General features: G+C 36.6%; 1 protein-coding gene across 11 annotated transcripts in view; it reads left to right on the forward strand.

The window, feature by feature from the left end:
- Positions 1 to 13,847, forward strand: part of PHTF2 (putative homeodomain transcription factor 2) — a 168,459-nt gene that overhangs the window by 15,563 nt on the left and 139,049 nt on the right. The gene's annotated exons all lie outside the window — the stretch shown is intronic.

Genomic DNA, 13,847 nt, shown 5'->3' on the forward strand with positions numbered 1-13,847 from the left:
AAAAGGAAGGCTTTATGTGTATTAAGTTGATAGTGTGTGTGTAGAAAATTAACATGAGAAAGGAGATATTTTAAAACTGAATTAAAAATTACTGTAGTTATTTTCTTCTTTTTTTATTTTGACATAATTTGACTTTGAAAAGTTACAAGAATTCCTGTATACGCTTCAGAGATTAACCAAATATTAAACATTTTACTGCATTTGCTTTATCCTTATTTTTATATATACAGATATACATTACTTTTTTCCTGACTCATTTGAGTCTTTATAATCCTTTAACTATGTGAACCTCAGTTTTATTTCCTAAAAACATTCTCCTACGTAAGCAAAGTATGATGATCAAAAATCAGGAAATTAACTTTGATACAATAGTATTATCTAATCTTCAGATATTATTCACATTTCACCAGTTGTCACAATACTGTCCATTATGGCAAGAGAAAATCCAGGATCACATCCTGCCTTTAGTTGTCATGTCTCTCTAATTTACTTTAAGCTGGAATAGTTGTAGAGCTATGTTTATATGTCATGATATCGACATTTTTTTAAAGTGTTGAGGCCAGTTATTTTGCTGAATGTCCTTCAATTTTAGTTTGGTTGATTTTTTTCTCGAGACTAGAGTCAGGTTATATACTTTTGGCAGGAATATCACAGACATAATGTTCTTTCCAGTACATTATATCAAGAAGCAATTGCTGCAGTTTCTCCTATTACTGGTGATGATAACTTGGATCATTTAGTTAAAAAGGTATCTGCCAGGTTTCTCCAAAGCTAAGTCATTATTTCACTCCTTGTAACTATTAAGTACGTTGTGGAGAGATACTTTGATTATGTAAATACCCTATTACTCTCAAACTTATGCATTGGCTTTAATATCTATTGATGATTATTGTACAAATCAGTTTTCAAGATGGTTGCTTAAAAGTTCTCATCACAAGGGAAAAACTATGTAACTGTGAGGTGATGGTTGTTAACTTATTGCGGTAATCATTTTGCAGTATATACATATATCAAATCATTATGTTCTACGACTTAAACTTATGCAATGTTATGTCAGTTATATCTCACTAACATTGGGGGAAAAAAAGATGGTTGCCAAATAGTGATTTTTTTTTTCCAGTTCACCAATTTCTTCTGTGTTTATTAGCTGGCTTCCTGGTACAAAGAAGGCTTCCTGCTCCAAAGAAAGCTTCCTTCTGTTATTTATTCATTCATTCATTCATTCATTCGTATCAGTATAGGCTCATTGATTTTTTTAAATTCTTTTTTTTTTAAATTTATTTTATTTATTTTATTTTTGGCTGCATTGGGTCTTCATTGCTGTGTGCGGGCTTTCTCTAGTTGCAGTGAGCAGGGGCTACTCTTCGTTGCAGTGCGCAGGCTTCTCATTGCAGTGGCTTCTTTTGTCGCGGAGCATGAGCTCTAGGTGCGCGGACTTCAGTAGTTGCAGGACACAGGCTCAGTAGTTGTGGCTCGCGGGCTCTAGAGCACAGGCTCAGTAGTTGTAGCGCACGGGCTTAGTTGCTCTGTGGCATGTGGGATCTTCCCGGACCAGGAAAGTACCCATGTCCCCTGCATTGGCAGGCGGATTCTTAACCACTGCACCACCAGGGAAGCCCTGATTCTTATTTTATTCTTCTGACACTGTCCCTATTATTCTTTGAGCACTTTAATTTCTGACCCAACAAGTTGTTCCAGGATCACCTTGCACTGTCTCTATGCCAGCCCTGGAATCAGACATTTCTCTAAGGGGCCTTGATTCTTTACTGTAGATTAGTATTTAGAGATTTGGTTGTTAGATGTGCTTATTGCTACTGAGGAATCATTGTGTCTAGGCCCTCTTAGTGGATATAGCTAAGTGCATTGTATATGTGTGAGCATCTATGTATGTGGATGTGTGTAATACACCTATATTTTTTAGAAAGGATTATTGAGTTAACCAGTATCATGGCTGCTAAAAATTTAAAAAGTGAATATATCCTTAGGCTGCATGACCAAGTGATCATGTCCCTATTAGTAGACGTTATAAGTCCACAGTGTTTTGCATTCTTCAAATAGGTTGTTTTGTTGGCCAACTAGATTCCAGGAATTTAGATCTTATCTGATAAGGAAGATGACCTGGATAGTGAGAGGTTTGAAAGGCATGTTATGTGAAGAACAGTTGAAGGAGCTAGGAATATTTAATCTGGAAAAAGAAGAGATTACAACAGCATCTACTTACTATATTATTTTATGTGAAGGCAGAAGATGGAAATTTATTCTGTGCCCATTTAGAGTATATAACTAATACAGGTGAATGGAATTTAAAGAGAGACACCAATTTATCTCTGAATAAGGAAATTTTTGAGGCAAGCTCTCTTCTAATGGAGTGAACTGCCTTGAAAAAAGCCTCAAACTCAGTTATTACCTCTCTTCAATCAGAAGAAAAGTTTGCCCATTTTCGTATAGTTAATTTGTGCTGTGAGAAGTTGGAACTACTTGAAAGATGTCTCAGTATGCTGTATTTAGTGGCTTAGTTAATTGTATGTCTCATGAGATGCATCATGAGGAAAGGGTTCTAGTCTAAATATATGTAAGAAATACTGTATACATAGTTTCCTCTTGTATATTTATAATGCACAGCAACATAGTAGGCTGTGGGAAGTCCAAAGAAAACTTGTTTGACTTTTTCTAATGTAGTGGATTTAGGGGACAGGTTAGACTAGAGATGTAATCTACATATGTAGTGGTCATTACCTACACATGGTATTTAAACTAAGATATTTTGAAGCAATCACCAAGGGACTGAGTGAAGACAGAGAAGATATCAGGAACTGAGCTCAGGGAGAAGATGGGAGCCAGCAAAGAAACTGAGGAGTAGCCAGAAAGTTAGGAGCAAACCCAAGAGAGTGGTTTCCTAGAAGCTAAGTGAATAGTGTTCCAAGAGGAGGAAGCATAGTCAGCTGCGTCGTATGAGCAACTGAGACCTGACCATTGGATTTAGCAACCTGAATTTATTCGTGTCCTTAAAGAGAACTTTCAGTAGAGTGCGGGGAGTAAAGGCATGATTGGATTGAAGAGAGGAAGTGGAGAAATTGGAGGAGACAGCAAAATTTTGCTGTGAAGGGGAGAAGAGAAATGGAATAGTTGCATTTGCTGAGCACATACCTTGTGTCTTAATACAGTCATCCCTCGGTACCTGCAGGGATTGGTTCCGGGACCCCCCACTGGGGATACCAAAATCCTCTGGTGCTCAAGTCCTTTATATAAAATTGCAGAGTACTGTATAGTTGAAGAGATTAGGCAACAGTGAAAAGAATAAGCTATACACAGTTGAGCTCATGATTCTGGTTAAATAGTAGTTGTAGTACGTTTAGAAAGTACTTTCCTCTGTGGTATGGATTTGAATGGACTAGAAATTGAAGTGTTTGTTTCCTGATTTATAGAAAATTCCCTCAGGTTAAAAGAATGTTATCAGTGTAGTGGCTATTAAATTGTGTTGCATTCCTGAGTTTCCAGGCAGCTTGGGCCAGTTGGCTTGGTAGTTAGTAGTAATATGAAGCCCAACCCCCAAACTTCATTTTTATTAGCCTTGAATTGATGATCTGGACATATTAATAATGGTACTACATGAAATAGTGAGATTTAATATGTTCATTATTTTAAAAATGACTCAGTTTTCAAGAATAGTTCACTTGTCCCATAAGAAGTTATCTGGTATATTTAAAGCCATATGTCCTAATTTTAAATTGGCTACTATAACTATGGGGGAAGAAAACCCAGGGAACACAATTTGGTTCTTATTTCTATTTCATCATTAACCCTCCATCCACCTTCTTAGAACTAATTCCAAACTCATTTCTTATATGTGTATGCTTTTGCTGTAGTTTCAGTTACTTATTGTAAGGGAGTGAAGTTGTTAGACCCCTGTGTTTAGTCTACCATTTTTTCCTGGTGGTTTGAAATATTTAAATCTTAAATTACTCTTTAAATAATTAAGTCACTTGCACACCATTCCTTATATGTTCTTACAATTTAATTTCCTGTGATGATCTGGGCCTGGAAGAATCCAGAGTAACTTGTCAAATAGGTCAGAACAAGGAGAAAGTCATTTTAGACAGAGGAATTATCACCAGGTCTAGAAGGCAAGCATGAAAATATATTTGGTAACCCACATGGCCTGACTGTAGGATATGTATATGGATGGCAGATTGGAGTGGGTAAGTTGTGTGTGGAAGAAGGTAGAGATGATGGATGCTACTGATTATAAAAGCAGTGAATCTATGATAAGGTTGTAAAAGAAGGTCTTTTGTTTACTATGCTGATTAAACTCTTTTCTTACATAGTAGGAAATCATTAGAGATTTTTTAAGAAGGAGAGAAACATGTTGAGGTCAGTATTTTAGAAAGATAAATAGTGAAAGTGAAGAAATAATAAGAGACTATCAGAGTAGTCCTCGTAGTAGATAATATGGGCTTGCACCAGGTCTGTGGTAGTGGGGCCAGGGAGGGGTTATATGAGAGATGTTTTGGCGGTGTGACAGGTAGATGCATTGATTTATTCCTTCATATTTATTGAATGGTTCCTGTGTGCCAGGTAGAGAATTTGTGGTGTTGGGAAAGGAAAGGAGACAAAGATTCTAGGGTTCCTTGCTTAAGTACCAAATTGAGTAGATAATAAAAGAATAGTAGATTTGAGGAGGAAAAATGCATTTTAGATTTGTTTTCCCTGGAGGTAGTTGTAACAGCTTCACAGAAGAGCTTAAGCTTGGTTCTGTATTTTCTGTTTAGTATCTTGAATTTATAAAAAGAATTGAAACTGGGTGTCTTCCCTTTACTTCCCTCTGTTAGAAATAACAGAAGTAAAGTTGCAGCTGTTGTTAGTTTAGAATCCTATTTTAGAATATTTAAATTTTGCTTTTCAGTTGAGTCAGGAACTCAAAAGATTGTCATTAGCACTTAAAAAATAAATGTTAAAAAATAAATTTAGGTATTAGTAAAAATGAAGTAGAATCACAGAATTTTCCCTTCACTAAAAACCAAATGAAAATAGGAAAAAGTGGGTGGGGGAAGGAGAGGGCAAAAAAGTGGAATAGAAGGGCTTCCCTGGTGGCGCAGTGGTTGAGAGTCCGCCTGCCGATGCAGGGGACGCGGGTTCGTGCCCTGGTCCAGGAGGATCCCACACGCCGCGGAGTGGCTGGGCCCGTGAGCCGCGGCCGCTGAGCGTGCAAGTCCGGAGCCTGTGCTCTGCAACGGGAGAGGCCACAACAGTGAGAGCCCGCGTACCACAAAAAAAAGGAATAGAAGCACACGAGAAAGGGGTATGTACAACCTTATGCCAAATACTTCAAAAAGTGGAGGCCAGGAAAGAATGAGAAGATACTGGGTGTATCTGTCAAGGTTTATAATTCCAGCCCCATATCCCAGAAGCCAGACTAAGGAAAGATGAGGCCTGCAAAACAGGAGGTATCCTCACTAACACTGTCCAGCGAAGCAGATCTAAGAGATGAGTAGGAAGCATAAAGTCAACGAAAAATCCTTGAGAAGACCCGCATACTAATGCTGAGTCTCACACTTCAGGGAGCATTGACATTTTGAAAGGCACTCTTGTTAAGGGCAAGAACCAAAGCCCATGAAGGTAGGATAGCCCTCTGACTGGGGGGATGGATCCTGGTATAGGACACTTAATGACGTTTCAGCAGTGGCTGTACGCAAAGTCCAAACTAAGCTTTCTTTGTCCATTTCCTGCATTGATGGGTTATAGAAAAATAGATTAAAAGCAGTATCCAGATCTCAAATTGAAGTTTGTGTGTGGTGTGTGCATGCACATGTGTGCATAGAAATAAAAATGTTCCCAGCTAAGGTAAAAAGGATGTTGAAGTTGTCAAGGAGAATCCATTAGATATCAAAATAAGTAGGAGCTCAGTGTAGCACTCCCCATGTTAAACACGATCAAGATTTTTTTAGAAGATGGCATGATAACTCTACAAATACACTCCAGGAAAAAAATAAGTGAAACAAATGACCATGAAAAGACAATAAGACTGTCCTACCTAAGCATAACTTGTATCCATGGAATAGAGACTCCACCAAATGGAACAGAAAAAGATTTCAGAAATATCATGCAAAAATTACATTTGCAGGTTGAAAGGCTCTGAACACCAGGAAGAAAAATTGTGAAATGTTGAAAAATGACTACACCGTAGTAGTTAGTAACTTTAGAAATAAGCAGAGAATTATTTTGGCATCCTGGCGAAAAAGAAAACCTGACCTATATGTGGTGTGGGGGGGGAATCTAGCTGACTGCAAACTTCTCAGTTACGTACAATTCCAAAAGACATTTGAACAATATTTACAAAGTTTTGATGGCAAAAAAAGTATATATCAAAAGTATTATACTCAGCAGTATCAGATTTGGTTTGGCTGCTGATAACAATGGTTAAAACTATAAGAATTTATAATCTTGGATACAAGAAATATGGAGGTAGACAGTCAGAACTGGTAAGGTGGCTTCATCCGGCAACCTAGGTTCCTTCCTATCTATGAATACACCTGGCTTCTGGTCTCAATATCACTGTCCATGGTGGCTGCTGAAGCTTTGGCCATTAAAACAGCATTCCAATGAGCAGGAAATAGAAAGGGGGGAAAGAACCAAGGACTTTCTCCAACTGAGTGAGATTCTTTTAAGGGGCCTAACTTGGAAGTTCCACCTAATACCGCTGTATCTGGACCAGAACATAGTCACAGCCAGACTTGGCTTAGGAAAGGTCTTTATTTTGGGCAACAATGTGTCCAGCAAAACGTTTGCAAAAGGAAAAGGAGGATGGAATAATGGGAGTCAATTAGCGATCTTTGGTGATTTTTTTTTTACAGGTGTCCTCTTCTTTTTTTTTTTTTTTGCGGTATGCGGGCCTGTCACTGTTGTGGCCTCTCCCGTTGCGGAGCACAGGCTCCGGACGTGCAGGCCCAGCGGCCATGGCCCACGGGCCCAGCCACTCCGTGGCATGTGGGATCTTCCCGGACTGGGGCACGAACCCGTGTCCCCTGCATCAGCAGGCGGACTCTCAACCACTGCGCCACCAGGGAAGCCCATACAGTGTCCTCTTCTTTATCAGCCCTTTCTTCTTCTCATGTCACCTTGACTTCTATCTTCTCCACTTCATTTAAATTGCTCTTCCCAAGTTCATTCTAACCTCTGTTTTGTTTAATCCAATGATCTGTTAGCAGCCTACTCCTTTGTAAAAGACCTTCCTCTCTTGGATTCTGTGACATCGCACTCACCTGCTTTCTTTCTACTCATTTTCTGTTCTTGGCCTCTCTTGTTTCACTTCTCTGAATAGTAGTCGACTTGAGGCTGAACCCTTTTCTTCTCTAATTATACTCTTCTTAGTTGATATGTCACGTGATTTTATTGAAGTCATCTCTGAGCACAGGTCTTAAGTATACTTTAGTTTTGACAAATGCATACCTGTGTAACCCACCTCTGATTTTAAATATTGACTATGTGTTCATGGCTTCTATACTCATATCTCCATCTTTATCTTGAGCTCAGACTCAAGTATGTAACTACTTGTTTGACATCTTTATTTTTATGTCAAATAGGTATTGTCACCTTAACAGGTCTAAAACTATTTTTTTGTATTTCATAAACCATTTTTAAAATTAATTTTTATTGGAGTACTTTACAATGTTGTTCATAAACCTTTTTAAAAAAAAATATGCATCCATCTCAGAAAAATGGTTCAAACCCAAAACCTAGATTCTTCTCCCTAATCCCTCCCCCAACCTGCCCCATCCTAGTCCATTTCTAGATCTTGTTGATTTTACCCATAAATAAGCTTCCTTTCTGTTCCTTAAAAATTCTGAGCTCATTCTCACCTCAAGGTCTTGGTGTTTACTGTTCCCTCTGCTCAGAATGTCCTCCCTCAATTCTTAGCATAGCTGGTTGTCCTCATCCTTCAGATCTCAATTCACGTGTCATCTCAGAGGGGACTTCTTTGGCTATCTTTTCCAAAGGTACCCCGCTCCATCCCAACTATATCTCCCTGTTTATTTCCTTGATAGCACCACCTCAACACAAAATTATATTGTTTGCTGTTCATTTTCTATCTTCTTTTTCTGCATTGTAAGTTTCGTCACGGCAGGAACCTTGTTTCTTGTTCACTGTTGTGACCTTAGTGCCTACAACAATGCAATATTAGTAAGTGTTCAGTAAATAAATATTTTTATTAATATATTAATTTTAATTAATATTTATATTAATATTTATTAATGTATTTATCAGATACTGGCTGAAACATCTCTAGTATTTTTCAAATTTTGTTCATGGTATTTTTAATGAGGTATAGGTAGCAATTTTTAATCTAAATAAATTCATTTTGATGATCTATTAAATCTTTAAACCATTTAACTATCATTTCATGCATTATCATTTGTTACCTGTAACACTAATTTAGTTAATGTTTTTACTAGAGGCCTCTGATAACATATCCATATTTGAATGATGACTGAACGGTTGATGTAAAAAATTTCTTGTGAGTAAATGAGGAAGTTAAACCATTTAGATTGTATTTTGTTATTGATTTTTCCAAATGGCACAACAGTCAAAACAAGAATCACTTACATAATACAGTATCAATTAAGTATTTGAAGGACCTTTTAAGTATTTAAAAAAAAAAAAAAGCCCAAAGGAATGCTACTGGTAGAGATTTTGTGGGTACGTGCTAAAGTTAAGAAACTTAAAATTCAAAGAGCTGCTTTTAAAGGACATACAGGGTGGGTTGGCTGTACACATCAGGAAGTTCTACAGAGGGTTTTGTGGGTATTAAGATTATAACTCTAGTTATTCTCTTAGATTTCACAGTAGTACAACATGTTTTTATAAATACAGATTTACACAGAAGTTACTTGGCTGTAATTTTTCTTCTTAGGTTAGGTGTTATCCTCTAGCCCTTAAATACACAGACTATGTGTTGGTTCCATGAAGGAAAATAAGAATTACAAATATTCCTTTTATGAACTGGTATAATAGAAAGTGTGTACCTCTTAGATCTCATTTTGCATTTGATTTTTCTATCCTAAGATTGGAAATGACTTTAAACATATAGTTTGTGGTATTTATTCTTCACAACATTTCCATGAAATAAAATCCTGTTCCAGATGAAGAATTTTGTAAGTTTTCAAGAAATTGTAACAATTTATAGGTCATATGATTAGAAAATAGAAACCCTGAAACTAGTAGAAGGTTTCCTTCTGTCCACACCAGGCTCCTCCTACCAGAATTTCACTTTTTTTTTTAACTTCAATATCAGTATGAAAAAATGCCTTTCAATATCAGTATGAAAGGTATGTTTATTACCTTTTTAAGGACAGAATAGCTTTGTTCCTAGTTTCTGAAGTCTAAAAATTGCTTATTTTAGCCTTGGAGGAGGCAACTGAGTTATATATAACTTTAGCATTTAGGAATAGAGGTAGACTAGACTTGGCAGGTTTGACTTTTACTCCTGTTCATTGTACTTTATAGGTCTGCAAATCCTTATATATTGGTTGATTGAGTGACATATCAGCAAATAAACGAGCCATATTAATTAAACTTCACAATGTCTTTGTACCTTTTAGTATTAGGGAAGAGTATGTTTCTATGTTTATATGCATGTCGAGGTAGTGCAGGAGTTTGACGGATAGAATTTTTAATTTCTGGCCTGCCACCTAAAAATTGTCACTCTCCATCTGGCACTACAAGAATGAAGTTGTTAGCCACTGTGGTCGCTGACCTTCAACACACCCTGAAAGGAGTTCAGGGTGGAGTTTGTGGAGATCAGGAATGAGGCACTCTGTGCTCTCGGAAAAACTGGCAGTACAGGCCTTCATTATAGTTAGATATTTTCAGAAGATTTTATGAGCCCAGTTTCTTGTACACTTTCATATCTGGAAAAGCACTAAAATCATTCAGGGAGACATCTGCTCCTCGTGACTAGCAGCGGTCTTCTTGTGACTAGTAGCACCCTTCTGCCAAAATGTGTGATTAATTGCATGTATCCCCACCTTTACTAAAATCACATATATACCGACCTCACCCCCTACCTCTTCGGAGCAGTTCCTCAGAGCTTTGTGAAAGGCTAGTCTTCCAGGCTGTAGTCCTCATTTTGCCCCAAATAAAACTTAACTGACCGCTCTCATTGTTGTGCTTTTTTCTTTTTTTTTTTTCAGTTGATAGAAAAATTAAATTCATTCATCTGTGATGGTACCAATACTTTGGTTGGCAGCTGTTTAATTTGGTTTGTAAACATTTGTGCTTAATATATACAGAAAGCTATTGGAGAGTTCGGAGGTAGTAAAGACATTGATTGGACTGCTCTCAAAGAACTTATGGATAGTGGTAGGGGCACATATACAGACAAGTATACAGAAGTCTGTACAAAACAACATATTAAGTGTAATGGGAATACAGAACAGGATGAGAAGTATTTAATGGAGGAATTTGGGAGAAATTTATAGAGAAAGTAGAATTTAGGAGGCCGTCTTGAAATCTTCCTTGTTTTGGAAAGAGAAGAACTGTTAATTTTGACACAGAGGTAGAAAAGTGTAGGAAGTGTGGTATGATTGAAACAGATGTATGAGAAGACGGTGAGCAATAATGTTGGGTAAGTAGGGGTTAGTGTGAGACTTTAGAGGGTCTAAATACAATTCTAAGTGCAGTGGGGAGTGACACAAGGTTGCTGAATAGCATAATAATGAGATTCCAAATATGTATGACTGATTTAACTAATGTTAATATTTTTGGGTGTGTTGGTAAAGGAATTCACAGGAACTCCTGTACATTATTCGAATTTTTATTTAACCTTTATTGAGTTGTGGAATATTTGACTAGATGGCACTGGTGGAAACTAAGGCCCAGAGAACTCAGTAACTAATTCAAAAGCCCTAGCTCTTAGTGTCAGAACTTGAATCTAGAACCCAGTTCTCCTGATGCTTAGTCATTGCTTTTTCTCTGCTCTCCTTCCTTTTCTGCATATTATAATGTGTTGGGTACTTAGTGAGACACAAAGGAAGAAGGATGCCTCTTTTTTTCCTTAAGAGTGTTTACATATGATTGAATGACATGTGTGGCTATATTGCTTTGCATTTTTATTTAAATACCAGATTTATTAGTACAAATCAGTGCTGGAAGAGACATCCAGCTTCAAGTGTTCCAAATGAACACTTACAGAAAGCTAGCTTCATCTTAGAGGAAGTAGGATTTGAACTGATCTAGAAGGATGGATGAGTGGAGAAAAGGAATGAGAATTACAGCACAAGTGAAGTTTCAGAGGTGTGCATAAATTATTTTCTGAGAGTAGTGAGAGTCATGCTGGAACAGAGAAATTTGTTTTAGAATTATGAGAGAAGTACATTGTAACATTATGTAGTATTCCATAGACTGATTTTTTTTTTCTAACATAGGGAATGGTTAAAAACTTAATTTTTCTTTGGCTATATCTGTGCAAAGAATACTTGTGGGTATTTGATAGTGAGATTCTTTTTTTTTTCTTTTTTTTTAGAATTTTATTTTATTTATTTTTGGCTGCTTTGGGTGTTCGTTGCTGTGCGCGGGCTTTCTCTAGTTGTGGTGACCGGGGGCTACTCTTCGTTGTGGTGAGCGGGCTTCTCATTGCGGTGGCTTCTCTTGTTGCAGAGCACAGGCTCTAGGCGCGGGCTTCAGTAGTTGTGGCTCGCGGGCTCTAGAGCACGGGCTCAGTAGTTGTGGTGCATGGGCTTAGGTGCTCCACAGCATGTAGGATCTTCCTGGACCAGGGCTCGAACCTGTGTCCCCTTCATTGGCAGGTGGATTCTTAACCACTGCGCCACCAGGCAAGCCCCTGATAGTGAGATTCTATTAAAGCAGACTTAACATACTGTCTCTTCATAGTCATCTTTTCCCTCTATCCTAGTCTTTGGCATTATAAATGCATTTTGTGTAGACCTTGACATAGTAAAGAGTAATTTCAGATGTTTTGACAAGTACGATGACTAAAGCAGCATCGAGAGAATTAGCTCAGAGTAACTGTCTATGGCAATATTTAAATGTTATGCCTATGGTTAGCTCTGTGTTTTCACAATTGGATTATTTTTATATCTTAATATCATCTATCAAATTATTTGATCAAAAAAGATTAAGATCCTCTGTTTAAGGTACCCAATAAGCTTAATATTCTACTTTTTTCTGTAAATTAATTTTAGTGTCAATTTAGCATAAAAAGTATTTATCCTGAACTATCATGATAAAAGAGACTATAAACCTGTATTCCTGGACCGTTAGAATTAAAGAAGTTGGAAAAGCTTTAGAAATAAAATCTTTATTATTCATGAAATCATTTGTTGATTTATTATTTCTTGTTGTTTGTACTCATGTGTCTGTGCTTTGTCAGATGTCTGATTCAGGAATCTGTCTTAGCATGCTGTAAGACCTGTTTTAAAAATAGATATGAGCCACTCCGTGTCACTGAAAGGTTGTTGACACAATGGAAAAACTGTTAAATGAGTTTGTACAGCAGAACTTATCATTACCTGAAGAAAGGTTGTGTTTCTTTTTTTTAAACAAAATTGATTGAAATTTTATGTCCGTAAATCCAAATGAATATAATTAAAATATTTAGAACATTTTATGTACCTAGTGTACTGTTAGAGTTGATTTTCGAAATTTATTTCTTAGTGTAGCTTGGTGTAAACCAAAGTATATAAAAAAAACTTTGAGATTATTTTATTTGAACCAGGTACTGTTTTCCTCACTTCCACTGAAGCTTTTTCTTAAAAAAAAAAAAAAAAAAAACTATTTGTATGACCATTTAAATATTCCCCAAATATATTAAATATCTTATATATTTAATAGATTGGGTGAATAAAAAATCCTTTCACATTTTCTATATGAAATGCATATTATTTACACTACTGGGGATTAGAAAGAGGATCTTTATTTTGGTAGATAAGCTGGAATTTTTGTCAGTAAAGATTCGGTGAGATTAAAGGACAGTAAAGTGAAAAATGGATATTTTCATACTTTTTGTAGCTTGCATTTGGTAAGGTGGGGACAGGAGAGGGAGGAGAGTTATAACCAGTTTGGAAAACATAAACTGTAGTCTTCACAGACAATTATAATGAAGGTGTAATGTTGTAATGAATAGTCTGCTGACCGAATCAAGGTAAAGGACAAAATGTGATTTAAGTTAATGAATTACTCCCAAAGGCCTCCAGGACAGAAAAACAAAAAATGGAAGATTTTCAGTCAGTAAGGACAAGCTTCCCCCCAGAACCCTGGTAAGAGAAATAAAGGTAGCCACATCTGACTGAGAAACTTCAGAGGAGGTGAACTTTGAAATCTCTAAATAATCCATGTGTATGGAGTGGAGAATTGACATTGCAGTCTTAGGATAATCAGGTAGCTATTTTTATTTTAACTGTCAACAGAAACTGATTGCACGTTTTTCTTCTCTAACCTGTTTGCCATGTTTAAAAAAGGAAATATAAATATTTCCCAGTTCCTGAATTGGGGAATTTTAAAATATAAAATTAATAAAATAATTATAATTGACCATCTATATTTACTAGACTTTGGTAAGCATTTTATGTATATTGTCTTATTTATTAGTCACAAAAACTCTATAAGGGATAGATAGGTACAGTTACTCCTGTTTTATAAGTGAAAGAAACTAGATCATAGAGGTGAAGTGACTTCTTCAATATTGCATATTAGTTAGTGGAACCATTTGAATTCTCATCTTTTGACTCTATGCTCCTTCTCTTTCCATGATGCCAGGGAATTTATGAGGTTTTCAAAACATGGCTTACTTGAATTTGATCAGTTAAAGATGCAATCAGTATCTTAGGAAAGGT

Source organism: Pseudorca crassidens, chromosome 8, assembly GCF_039906515.1.
Source record: "Pseudorca crassidens isolate mPseCra1 chromosome 8, mPseCra1.hap1, whole genome shotgun sequence".
NCBI lineage: Eukaryota > Metazoa > Chordata > Mammalia > Artiodactyla > Delphinidae > Pseudorca > Pseudorca crassidens.